Here is a 14,628-nt window from a genome sequence, read left to right on the forward strand (position 1 = left end):
TAAATTATTTTAGAGGAAAAATAATCAGATATAAATACAGTGGGGCCTTGACTTACGAGTTTAATTTGTTCTGAGACCGAGTTCGTTAAGGAGCTCGTTAACTCAAATTACTCTATCAACTCAATGCAAAAAATCGGCTGAGAGACAGCTGGTATCTCAAAAAACTCGTTAGTCGGGACACTCGTAAGTCAAGGCCCCACTGTAGCTTAAAGTTCTCACAATGGAGAGGGTAGCTGTTGCAAAGAGCAACATTGGTAGTAGGATATGACTGCAATACCAAAACTAGTTCTTATCTATCCATCTATCTACCTACCTATCAAAAAGGTCAAATATCAAAAAGATCACAAATATGCTGACTCTTTGTTCCTGAGATGGCAGGTAAGAGATATCTATAATACTTTGGAAGGCATCTTCCTAGAAAATCACTTCTCAGTCTCCTGGAAACTTTTGGAGGCCACCTTGGAATGAGTTCTAGAAATTCATGTGGAGGCCTTTAGGCTCTGAACTAGGCCTGCTCATGTCCCTTAGTGAAAGAAGAATCAGGCTGTTCTTCCCAATATTCTGTTGTGTGAATCATACAAGTAGAAAAGGGAAAAAGAAATGTTGGGGAAGTCAGGGTGTTGGGAGGAATGGTGGGCATTCAGGTGAGGTGTTGCAGTTATTTTCCATAAAGCTATCCTATCTTCTCACCTAGACCCATGACTACTAACCACACTATTATTTCCTTACCTAAAATCTTTCATCCCAAGAATGCTTGCCATTGAACTGTTGGTTTGACATTCAAATTTGGTCCTGCCCAGTATCTTCAAATTCATTTCTCAACACTCCCTGTAACACCTCAATACTTGTAATTCCCCATGTGCACTCTCCTTTCAATGTCTTTGTCTATGCTGAATACCTTTTCCTACCTTCTTCACCTTCCATTTCTATTTGTTCCCTAAGGCAAATCAGGTGCCCCATTCTTGTTACCCACTTAAGCTTGGTCTCCCTCTTTTGTTATCTCTGGGCACCCAGGCAGATTCCTACCTTTGTCTTTTCTTTTTTAATTTTATTTATTTATTGATTTTTAGGGAAGGAGGGAGGAGAGAGTATGTGTGTGTGAGAGAGATCAATCCACTGCTCCACCCATTCATGCACTCATTAGTTGCCTCCTGTGTGCACCCCAACTGGGGGTTGAACTCGCAACCTTGGTGCGATGGGACAGTGCTCCAACCAACTGAGCTACCCAACCAGGGCCCTACCTTAGTCTTTATTACAGGATATTGTAATTGCTTCTTTGCTTTACTGTCTCTCTGACTAGATTAAACCATAAGCTCTTTAGAGGTAAGGCTGTATTTCTGGTGTCTTGCACAAGCCAATCATTTATGGAAGCTCAATAAATGTTGATGAGCTGATTAGTTAGGTATGGATTGGGGTAGAACTATGCAACCATCTGTCATTGGCATGCTGTGATAGAATACAGCCGGCTTTGTCTCCAGTTCTCTCCTGGGCACAAGCCTTAAGCTCCTCTGTTACTCTCTGACTAGATCCCTTCATCCACACACACTCACATTATTCTCTCTGTCTAGACTTGGACTCTTCAACTCCAAGCTCCATGTTCTCCCTCTTTTGGAAATCTGTTCCCTGTTTAAACCCATTTGGTTCTTTTCTGTTCATGTCTCTGCCCCCCTCATCAAGTGGGCTATATTTTTGGGTGGATGTTTCTGTGTCTATTTTTGCAAACATGGGTGTGTTGCCTTGTCTCCTACACTCAGGTTAAAGTTTTGCAGAAAGCCATGGCTCTCCACTAGGCCTACCGCATGCTGTATGCCTCCTTCACTGGCTCAAAGCCTGTTTGGGACAATTCAGAATCTTACAGTCTGCAGCCATCACTGCAAGAGGCCAATTTGTATAACTTTTCATGTAGTTATTCATTTTCACTGTATGTAGAGCCCTGTACTGGATCTGTGCTGTTACTAAGAGATTTCACATCTGTCGCAGGGATACCTGATCTGGAGGTAGTGTATCATGACCTCAACAAACTCAAAACAATGAAACAAAAGGTGATATCACAATTGGTAGGAACACTGCTACAATTTCCCACTACATCTTTTGGGGGAGCTAGGCCTTTCAGGGATTGGGATTCACTAAAATTCTAGGTCTCTGATGCAAATAGAAAGCTATCTTTCCATACGGTTGTAACTCTTGGCCATCTATCAATAAGGTATATGTTTTTATGATTTATTTATTTATTAATTAAATTAAAAGTTGTGTTAAACCACTTTCGTTCTCATCCAGTGGTCCACCTTTAGAAGTGCTGACCAAAGTTAGAAGTACTATCTGTGACCACAGGATGGATGGAAATGAATTGGTCCACAAAGAAATCAGATTTGTGACCTTGGCCCTATTACCACTCACCCAAGTAGGATGTGGGCCCAGAGGCCTGGCCAAGCTGGAGCTTGGTGACTGCAAACTTGAAAAAAAGCAAGCTATCCTACAGATGACCAGTTCAGGTCCCTATGGCTTTTGGGGCAGCCTGACCCCAGATTTCTGGTGACCGGCTTCCTCCCCAAAATAGCTTCCTGTTTGAGATGGTCTACCCCACTTCAGCGGGTGGAAATAAGTTCAGCTAAATGCCTTTCAAGCAGTGTGTCAGGATGGTTAAGAGCAGGGCATTGAGAAGTAGGCACATCTGAATCTGTATCCCATCACTGCCACTTGTTTGCTATCTGGCCTTGGGCAGGTTGCTTAACTTCTCTAAACTTTATTTCCTTATGTTTAAAAAGGGGATGGCGACAGCACCTACTTCATGTGTTTGCAGGGGGTTTAAATGAGAAAAGGCACATAAGGCGTTTAGCACTGTCCTGAGCCTGTAGTTAGGTGCTCACTCAGTGGTAGCTCTTCTTTATAAAATAATATTATTAAGAATAGTAAGAACAGGAAGTCACATTTAAAATGATTACCCAGGTCGGCTGTGCTCTCAGGCCACATCCCCAGGCACTTCTGCCTGCCTTCTCCCAAGGTGACCCAGCGTGGCGGTGCCAGCTCTGTCCAGGGTTGCTGAGTGAGGTAAGAATCTCGGCCAGGATCAGGCTGCCTGGGCATGACCCCTGAGCCGGCAGCTGTGGGAGGAGGAGCATGAGATGAGGGGCAGGGAAAAATGGGGTGTCAGTGGGCGGCCTAGGACTCTGGGGAGGAAGTAGGTTTGTGGTGGGGAGAGGGTGAGGTAAAGAAGAGGGGATGGGCAAAGTTTGAGAGAGTTTTAGCAGGAAGGAAGGCAGTTGAGAAAAAAATAATCCACTTTGTGTCTGATTGGCTTCTTAGTGTCCTTTTCTGGAACTGAAGAATCAGAAAGAGAAACCAACACAAGGCTTCTAGGGTCTCACAAAATATCAGACCTTTTTTGATTTCTTTTTTTTTTGGGGGGGGGGGCTATCTGCAGCTCCAAAAAGGAAAAATGGGCTGTGTTTTACAAACGGTCAGAATGTCAGATCAAGACCTAATGTGCCTTTTTCACCCGAAAAGTCTGTTGCACAACCTGGTGTTATTTCCACAGGCAGCTGAAGTAATTCTGCTCTTGAAACCCTGCCCCGTGTGACTTTTTTTTCTTCTTGTTTGTTTGCCCAGTAATTAAATAGTCATGACAGAACAGTCCCTCAGTTCTGTGGGGCATGGACCTGGGAGGTCATCCCCAGCTACCAAGGCATCTCCAGCGAGAACACGCTGTATCCTGGGGCTGGAGCCCTCAGGGAGCTCCTAGTGTCCTGCAGCCATCAGCTACCCAACTGAGATGTAGCTCAATGCACATTGAATCACCCACCAGAGCCATGCCCCACGGAACCCTGGGAAGGTTCTGTTATCACAAACAGGAAGCAAAACTCATAGCAGAGCAAGATTTCAAAAGCAAGGTTTCTTCAGCACCTTGGAAACACCCACTTGCCTCTCCCCCTCCCCCATGGTTTCATCTCTTATCTCTGCTCCAATGCTCACTTTCCCAAATTCTTTTTTTGTTGTTAATCCTCATCCAAGGATATTTTCTTCCATTGATTTTTAGAGAGTGGAAGGGATACAAGGAGGGGGAGATAGATAGATGGATAGATAGGAACATCGATGTGAGAGATACATCAATTGATTGCGGTTGCCTCCTGAATGCACCCCTACTGGGGCCAGGGATGGAACCTGCAACCCAGGTACATGCCCTTGACCAGGAATCGAACCCGAGACCCTTAGATGTGTGGGCCAACGTTCTAACCACTTTGCAACACTGGCCAGGGCCCATATTCTTTTTCAGACTTTAGTCTCCAAACTTTAATCTGGCTTTATTTGGGGGAGGGGAGGCAGAAGTGAAAGATTTAAACAATTTATCTGATTTTGTGTCTCCTCACCTCCCCATGAAATGGCCTATGGTTTGAAACAGTCTGAAATATCACGGCTCGGTTGTCTGTCCTCACCTCAGATTTTGCACATTTGAAATCAACCCTTCATCCTCATCTCCAAAATCAGCTCAGTTTCCTCATTTCTATTAAACAGTACCACCATTTATCCAGTTCAAGTTAATCTTTGTGACTCACTCACACCTGCTAGCTTCATAAACAGTCACCAACAGATTCCTGATTCATCTGAAATATCACTCCACTGGCCCCTCATCACTGTCACTCCTCTACAGTTCAAGGCTTTATCACTTCCTCATGCCTGGACCTCGGTAACACGGCCCTCCCCCCAGGCCTTCCCCACTCACTCCATGCTGCCCAGCATGTCGAAATTCATCCACCCAGAGCCCAGATTTCATCACTCCCTTTTCTGCACAGCAGCCTCATCACTGCCTGCAGTGCAAAGTCCAGCCAGACACCCAGCTGGCATTTCCCTCATTTTCCTGCCCCCTTCCCTAGGCACTCTCCCCACTCCCCAAAAGACACCCACCGCTCCCTCCTGCCAGGCTGTTTTTAATACTGCCTTCTGCTTGGTGGGAGGGAGATGCTCACTCATAGGAAGGGAGAGGGGGAGGGAAGGAGGAAGGAAGGGAGTGCCCAGCTCTATCTCCACAAATCATTCTAGTTCTTTCCACTTGCACCCTGCTCTGAACTGCTCCACCGTCCGTGTCTACATGACTCATTAAAAAACGAACAGCAGAACCAAAAACTTTTACTGTGAAGATTTCCAAAAGTATATAAAAAACCCTCATGAACCCATTTGCCAGTTTTGATAGCCATCAAGTTTGTCACATTTTATTTCATCCGTCTTCCCTCCTCCACCTTTTTGGAGGAGGTGGGTGAGTGGACCATTTCAAAGCAAACTCTTCCCATTATGTCAATTTATTCCCAAATACCTCAGCATGCATCTTTTTTTTTTATTTTATTGATTTTTTACAGAGAGGAAGGGAGAGAGATAGAGAGTTAGAAACATCGATGAGAGAGAAACATCGATCAGCTGCCTCCTGCACACCTCCTACTGGGGATATGCCTGCAACCAAGGTACATGCCCTTGACCTGAATCGAACCTAGGACCTTTCAGTCTGAAGGCCGACGCTCTATCCACTGAGCCAAACCGGTTTCGGCATCAGCATGCATCTTAAAAAGGACATTTTCTTTCATAGCAACAATGCCATTATCATACCTAACAAAACTGATAATAAAGTCTTCCTATCACCTATTTCTTAGTCTATATTCAAGTTTCCCAAACTGTCTAAAAAATCATTTTTAAAATTGGGTGTGTTGAACTCAGGATCCAAACAGGGTCCCCTTAGTCATCATATTTGGTTCTACCTGTGAAGTTTCTTTTAACTTCTTTTAAACTAGAATAGTCCTTCCTCCATTTTTGTCCCCCATGTCATTGACGAAATAAACAAACAAAACCAGGTTAACTGCCCTGTAGAAAGCACCACATTCTGGATTTGACTGATTACACCTTTGTGGTATCATTTATAGACCACTCATTCCAACCCTTATATCTTGCCCTTTCCTGCCTTTGACCTAACTTTTGAATATGTACATACAAACTTCCAAAGAGAAAGTCTGTGTGTGTGTGTGTGTGTGTCTTTGGCTTCAGTGTTATTAAGAATTTTTCACATACCAGCTCCTCAATAAATCCTTGCTGAAGAGAATTTATTAAGCTCTACTGTCTGCAGAATTGTGTACCAGGGAGAGAGAGCTCGGACCTCTCTCGAGCTCCAGGCTCCTTCCTCAGGTGATGCTTTTCTGTCTCTAAACACAATGGCTTTCCCTGCTACCAGATCCCTCCACTCCTAATCTTCCTCCAGAATGCTGTCTGGCTGTCTCTGTAAAACACCACGGTGATCAGACACCCCAGGAGCTCCCCTGTGCCTGGGGTGTCTGATCACAGACCAAACTCCTCAGTGGCGTTTCCAGACGCTCTAATTTGCATTCTCATCTGCAAGCCTCCCTTTCCTTCTCTCCACCTGCAGCCACACCACACACTTGAGATTTCCAGTACCTTTGCACATGCTGTCTGCTCAGTCTGAAGTGGCTTTCCCCTCTTTTCTCTTCCCCACCTTCAATCTCCAGCAAATAACTTCTCTTTTTCTTTTTTGAGACTCAGTGAGCTGTCACCTCCACAACTTCCCAGGTGGCATGAATGGCTTCCCCTTTGTTCTCTTTGTAATTGGCCTCATTACTCTTAGTTGCCAGGATTTATTTACACAGCTGTCTCCCTCAAAAGACTTTAAGTTTGAAGAAGATCCGTGTCTTATTCATGTTTTTACCCCCATGACCTAGCCCGTGTTAGGCACTCAGTTAATGTTGAACAAATGAATGAATTCTAAGACTCTTGTCAGGTTGTTCAGCCTACTGTTCTTGGGCTCTGTGTTCAAGAGCAGAGTCCCTGAGTCAGATGAGTTCAAATCCAGGTTCTGAACCTTTACTAGGTTTGTGGCCACTCACTGGAGGCTTACCTTATTTACCCTCCCAATGGCTTAGTCTCCTCATCTGTAAAATGGGGGTATTGATAGTACCTACCTCATAGAATGGCCATGAACATTAAAAGAGACTAGGCCATGTCAAGGGACCAGCATGGTGCCTGCCTGACACATAGCCAGGACTCAGTAACTATCTATTATTATTATTATTATTAATTTTTAAAACAGTTTTCCAGTATATTGTTTGATACCACTTATGGAAAATTACGTGTGTGTGTGTGTGTGTGTGTGTGTGTGTGGGATTTTTTTACCTATATATTCTTTATTGTTAGACTATTTTACAACACATACTGATTTTTATATACACTTAGTTATTTCAACTCCCAAAATACACACACCCGCACATACACACAAACACTCCAACCTGTAGTATTCATATGCAAACCCCACAGACATACACATAAAGCACACAAACGTGCATACTCCCTCAGGAACTCTGAGTCCAGATGTGCCCCAGCTTCAGGGGCACTGAGGACGTGCCTGCAGAGAGCACGTGTAGACCTCAGGCCATCTCTGGCTCTCAGCCAACAGAGAGGGGCGGGCACTCTGCCAGCTCTGGAACAGGGAAGTGACATTCCTGTTCATCCAAGCTCTCACGTAAACACCCAACATGGGTGTCTGGAGACAGACCCTTTATGAAGTGCAGGCCCGGCGGCCCAAGTCTTTCTCACACAAAAAGAACTATTGGGAAGTAACTGCCTTCCTGACCTCGGTTTTCAGAGCAGAAGGGACCTAACTAATCGCTGTCAAAATGGTTTCTTTTTATTCCCGTACGTTTGGGAAATGCAGGAGGAACTGTATGGAGGGAGCTAAATTATACACTTTAATTGGAAGTTCCTTTTTTTCCACTGAAAAATAAAACTTGTGGTGGCTTGAACTGGCTTTGGTGCTTAGACCTCAATTTTGCTGGAATTTAATATCAAAGACACGGAGACACCCTGCTCCGTGTTGAAGTGTATTGTCACCCAGAAAAAGCAGGAGTCCCATGTCCTCCCTAGATCAAGCCTGCTTTCCCAGGGAAGGGAGCAAATGGTGCCAAGTATCAGGACAGAAATGAGGAAAACACTGGACCATTGAACCAACCTGACCCTCAGAGAAGGATCTGGAAGGATTAGCAGCAAAGAGAACAGAGGCCTGTCCAGGGCTGCAAACTCACACAGGGTGGATCTATATTCACTTTTGAGTCAGCATGGAGAGGTCACAGGGTCAAGGGACACCTATGGGTCAAGGGACACCTATGGGTGCTCAGCCTAAAGCACTAAAAAGGAAGTTTACATTGCAGTTAGGGAAATAAGAAGGGCACTCATGAAACCATTGAAAAAGGTCTGCAACTTCCTGTCTTGGGCAGTGGAGATCCCAAGTGTTGAAGAAATTTACAGAAATGTGTAACTGAGCAGGGTCACCATAAAGGTTGTACCACACACAGTCTATACAGCCAGACCTCCCTAACACTTGGATAACACTAAACATCCCAACCACCACCAGCCAAATGAGGAAGGGGCACAACATTAATAACCAAAATGTCAGTAACTTGCAGCCCTGGTGACTCAGGACCTCAGCCCCTGCTTCCACTACCCCAGAGTTTCCCAGTTTGTTCTTTCTTTCCTTTATTTAGATATGCCACACAATTTACTATTTTAAAGTATACAATTTAGTGGTTTTAAGTATATTCACAAGTTTTTGCAACCATCATCACTATCTAATTCCAGAGCATTGTCATCACCGAAAAAAACCGCCCTGTGCCATTAAGCAATCATTCTCCAGACCCCTCTCCCCCAAGCCCCTGTCAACCACTATTCTTTCGGTCCCTATGGATTTGCCTGTTCTGAACAGTTCATGTAAGTGGAGTCATGCACTACATGGCCTTTTGTGTCTGGCATCGTTTACTTAGCATCTATGTAGCATATATCAATACTCCATTCCTTTCCTCGGTTCTTTCTGGGCATCCCAGATGGTGGTTCCCTGTGCTCAGGTACAAGTCTGTTCATGAACATCTCCCTAGAAGCCACTTGGGAGAAGGGTCCCACGGCTGCTACCTTTCCTGCCTCCAGCCCCTAAGGCAGGGGTGGTGAACCATTTTTCTGCCAAGGGCCATTTGGATATTTATAACATCATTCGAGGTCCATACAAAATCATCAACTTAAAAATTAGCCTGCTAAAAACTCATAGATAGCCCTAGCTGGTTTGGCTCTGTGGATAGAGCATCAGCCTGCGGATTGAAGGGTCCTGGGTTCAATTCTGACCAAGGGCACTTGCCCGGGTTGTGGGTTGTGGGCTCGATCCCTAGTAGGGGACGTGAGGAAGGCAGCCGATCAATGATTCTCTCTCATCATTGATGTTTCAATCTCTCCCTCTTCCTTCCTCTCTGAAATCAATATATATATATATATATATGTGATAGACAATACTTCTTTAAAAAACAAACAAACAAACAAACAAAAAATCATAGCTAGACAACAGTATGGTGGTCACCAGAGGGGAAAGGGAGAGAGGAGGGAGATAGTAAAGGTGTGGGGATCAAAATATGGTGACAGAAAGAGTTTTGACTTTGGGTGGTAAACACGGATTGCAACATACAGATGATGTAATATAGAATTGTATACTTGAAACTTACATAATTTTATTAAGCAATGTCACCCCAATAAATTTAATTTTGAAAAAAGGAAAAAAATTAACCTGCTATATTTGGTCAAACATTTAATTAACTCACCCCTAATGCCTTGGCAGGACCAGACCAAATCATTTCCCAGGCCGGATGTTTCCCACCCCTGCCCTGAGGTGTCAAGACACTCAGTTCCCATCTGTCCTTCCCTCCTCACACTTGAACTATACCCTGTACAGACTTGGGGACATGGTCTTCCTCCCTGCCTGAGTGCTGCCCTGTCCCCTGGCCCTCAGATTGTAGCTACATCCCTCTCTGGCACCTGGAGGAGGGCCTGGTTGTCAGCTTCCCCATCTCTCTCATTCACTCTGACCCTAGAGACCAGGGTGGGAAGGAACACGAGACAAAACAAGCACATCCTACCACAAGAATTGGAGCGACAGTGGTTTCTGAGGATGTGTTCCCAGGAAAAACCAGTAGGGGTGTGGGAAAGTAGCATGGACGCTAAAAAAGGGAGTGATCGCAAGTGAAGTCCCACAGGGGTGGGGTAACTGCAGCTCAGCCCACGGGGGAGCAACAGTGCACGTCAGGCCTCCGAGGGGGGTGTTTGAACCTGCACCTGACAGTCATCAGTTGAGGGCTGCTCCCCAGGTGTGTGTAGCCCAGGCCCTGCAGCTCTCAAGGACCCCAGGTGAAGGACATCCTTGCAGCTGGAGAGCAGCCCTTTGACAAGGAGACAAAGGTGCTGGCTGTCAGAAATGGACACACATAGGCTCTGCTACACTCTCTCCAGGTCTCCTTTCCCCACAAACATCAGAAACTAGCACATAACTCGGTACTGCGACTCAATATTTGTTGATAGGATATACTAGATAGATTGATTGATTGATCAATAAACAGATCAGTGGACAGATTTCATTGAAGCCCTAAAGGTAATTTTCATTACAACCATTAAATGCTTGAAAAGATGGAGGGCATTGTGCACATCTGTCTTACTCTTCTACACTTACTCTATGTATCTTGGCAAGTGCAAAGGGAAATGAAGGCAGTACGTGCTAGATTGTGGCTGTAAAGGAAGGAAACTTAGACACTCAGGGACATTGACTTTCTCAGGTTCCAGGTGACAAAGTCAGTGGTCAACATTTGATAAGTCAGGAACTCAGGCTAACTTACTTCTCACCATGGATGCTAGAAGAGTCCCTCTCTGACATCCGGAATGCGCGTCACTTTCTTCTTTTTCTATGTGCATAGAAGCTGAGGGAACAGAGAACAGTTCTCCGATTGTGTTGGGCATATGTCTGAACATCTTTATTTTTCCATTTCCTCAATGGCTTTGCCCACACCCCAAGGTTGATGTAAAGATTAAATCAATGGATGTGGAAGGGCTTTGAGGAACATAATATGCTCACAAACAGCAAATAATTTTTAAAATAGCTTTTCTTTTTCTTTCTTTCTTTCTTTCTTTCTTTCTTTCTTTCTTTCTTTCTTTCTTTCTTTCTTTCTTTCTTTCTCTCTCTCCTCTTTCTTTCTTTCTTTCTTTCTTTCTTTCTTTCTTTCTTTCTTTCTTTCTTTCTTTCTTTCTTTCTTTCTTTCTTTCTAAATGGATCATGGGCAACTGACAGCACACTCATTAACCTGCCACCAGACGCCTGTTCAGGGCGTACAGCCCGACATAGCAATAAAGGTCCATGAGGGGCCCGAGCACACTCATTAACCTGCCACCAGACGCCTGTTCAGGGCGTACAGCCCGACATAGCAATAAAGGTCCATGAGGGGCCCGAGCAGAATTAAGAGGTAAGGAGAGAAGACAAAAGGTGAATAGAAGAAAGGGTGAGTGCTAAAATGAAGGAATTAGACCTGAGTGGGTGGGTGGGTAACAGGTAAAGAAGTAAGGGGTATCCTGGCCAGTGTAGCTCAGTGGTTGAGTGTCAACCTACGAATCAGAAGGTCACAGTTCAATTCCCTGAGTTGTGGGCTTGATCCCCAGTGTGGGGCGTGCAGGAGATAGCCAATCAATAATTCTTTCTCATCATTGATGTTTCTATCTCTCTCTTTCCCTTCCTCTCTGAAATCAATAAAAATATATATTTTTAAAAAAAGATGCCGAAACCGGTTTGGCTCAGTGGATAGAGCGTCGGCCTGCGGACTGAAGGGTCCCGGGTTCGATTCCGGTCAAGGGCATGTACCTGGGTTGCGGGCACATCCCCGGTGGGAGATGTGCAGGAGGCGGCTGGTCGATGTTTCTCTCTCATCGATGTTTCTAACTCTCTATCTCTCTCCCTTCCTCTCTGTAAAAAATCAATAAAATATATTTTAAAAAAAAAATAAATAAATAAAAAAAAAAATAAAAAAAGAAGCAAGCAAGAGGTAAAGGAGAGACAGGAAATAGAGTTGACTATGCTGGAGGGTGATGGGCACCACTGGTAGCTGCTCCTGCGACATCCACACCCTGTGCTTCCCAGGCACGGGTTCTATGATAGAGGTCACATTTGCCACAACCTTGTCGCAGCCCTGCTCTCAATTCTCTGGCTATCTTTCCAAATTATTTGAGGGCAAAAAAGTCTGGGAGGGTCTCCAAGGCAATCTGACCTTGACCCTGATGGATCTCCTAGAGGCCTTGGGCAGAAGGTGGCAGGAGAGCCAGGAAGCAGAGGTCCTGCGCCGGCTGCACACAGAGGGCCCTCAGTGAGCGTGCCAGCCTGTAAATTGTCCTTTTGTTTTGCAGGCTTTACCGAACACGGTTTTATTTCATGTGACTGTGCTATTTCAGGAGGAGTAAATATTGCCGGCGGTCTGTTTAAAAAGGCCAATGACCCGAAATGTGGTGTTTTTTTTTCCTTTTCTTTTCCACTTGAATTATCTCCAAGAGGCAGGCCTGCCCAAGCAACGTGCGGTTTTAATTTGTTGGCTTTTAGCTCAAACTTTCCCTTTTTGTCTCGTGATATGCTGGACTGGCAAACAAAAGGGAGAAAAGATATGAGGATAAAGACACAAAGATCTGACCTAGGCCCAAGGAAAGGGGGAAATGTCCAGGGTGCAACCCGGAAGAGGGCAGGGAGCCATAGGCTCTCTGCTGCCTTCCCTGCTTCCGGAGCTGGTGTTTGACCTATAATTATAGCCTCTTTCCTCTGACTTCCTCTGTGAAAATAGCAACATTCAAACTAAGCAAAGAGCAGAAAAAAGCACTGCATAAAGGATCAAGGATTTATAAATACAGTTAAAATTACAGGATTGTTACCTCCATGGTTTAGTTCTCTGAAGAGTGGGCTGAGAAAGGGGAGCATAGTTTTGGAAACTTGACTCAGATCCTAAAATATCCAGGTGTGCCTCTTTGGGGGCCCAGTCAAGGAGAGATTTACTAGTGGTGTTTTTTTTTCCCCTCGGGATGTCAATCACTGTAAAAAAAGGATGTCCCTAGTCAGGCACATCCTGTGCTCAGGATTTTTATTTTGACTCCCTAAGGATTTCACTCATCATTTAATTGTTCAGTCTCTTCTCTTCAAACTCATTACCTCTAAGGAGAGGGTGGGGGATATCCTTGTCTCAGCAAATACCTCCCAGTCCTCAGGGACATGCTTTTCTTCTTAGCCAAACAATGTGTTCCTGTTGGAATTGTCATGATCTTAGATGGCCCAGCATACTGGCCTTCCCTTGGGATTTCTTAACTTGGGACAAGTGAGGGATCATCCAGAAACTTCATCTCTGGTGATGGAGACTGTCAGATAAGAAACATGGGCATGGAAAGTGGAGTCAGCTGTTGCAGTGAAAGAGAACGAAGCAACCATTAGTGAGAAACACGAACGAGAGGCAGAGACAACGGCCTGGCACTGAGGTCCTTGTTCCTTGTGGTTCCCAAGGCCTAGCTCCTATCCCTGACCTTTGCTGTGTTTGGATACTCAACCTTTCCTTGGATTCTATTAGCTATTACAATTCCTCTTTTGCCTAAACTAGTTCAAGTGGGGTTTCTGATGCGTGCAACCAAACGTCTTCATTAAGACAGTAGTGCCAATGCCAAGAATTCTCTAGGGAGGTTGAAGAAGCAATGTTATCGGTGCAGCTTCTCAAACTTGGTTTCACAAAGGGTTAGGAGCAATGTTTATGACTTTGAATTACTGTCACTACTCTGCTCACCTAAAAGATAAGTGTTGGGAAGAAGAGTGAAAATATCCCAAGCTGCATTTATGACTCAACTACTGAAGATGAGAAAGGGACCTGGGGAACAGACTCATGGACTGCTCTGCCTTCATGTGGAATCACATATGAGTTTTCCAGATAGGAGATTTCCAGAAGAGAGTGAAGAGATATCTTCCCACCACCCACCACAGGTCTTAACTTGCACTATAGAGCTCCAATAACTTAAACCCAACTTCCATGTTTGCCTCTCAGTAGAGCTGAAGAACAGTGACAGACCATTGTCAGCCTAACAGCTTTTCCTATGCTTAGAGTTGTCACCTCCACACTAAATGATTCCAATCCGCTCTGTATGTCAATGGGGCAAATGCAATGGCCTGGCATGATGGTGTAGAAAATGCTTGGACTGGGAGTCCAAGGACCTGGATTCCAGCTAATGTTTTTCTACCAAGTCCTTAGAAGACTAGCTAAGCCTCTGGGTCCAGTTCCCCACTTGTTAAATAAGGAGTTAGGGTAGCTGGTCTCTAAAATCCCTCCTAGCTCTCATATGCCAAATTACTGGCCTGGAATCATTCTCCACAATGAAAACTATTTGCAGGAGGGAGAAGGAGGAAAGAGAACAAGAAACTCGGATATTTCCCCCTCATATTTAAGGTAAAATTATTATTCTTACAAAATTAAGCTTATTTCTAGTATTCCATTAACTTTTTGTATATGTTGTTTTTGTATTTTTGTTAATCCTCACCTGAGGATATTTTTCCATTGATGTTTAGAGGGAGTGGTAGGGAGGGGAGAGACACAGAGAGAGAAACATCGATGTGAGAGAGACACAATGATTTGGTTGCCTCCCACACGTGCCCCCGGAATCCAGCTTGCAACTGAGGTACATGCCCTTGACCAGAGTCAAACATAAGCCTGATGTTCTACCCACTGAACTAAACCAGCTAGGGCTACCATTAGCTTTTTAAAATACATAACAAGTTTA

This window comes from Myotis lucifugus, unplaced genomic scaffold (genome assembly GCF_000147115.1).
Source record: "Myotis lucifugus unplaced genomic scaffold, Myoluc2.0 scaffold_65, whole genome shotgun sequence".
Taxonomy (NCBI): domain Eukaryota; kingdom Metazoa; phylum Chordata; class Mammalia; order Chiroptera; family Vespertilionidae; genus Myotis; species Myotis lucifugus.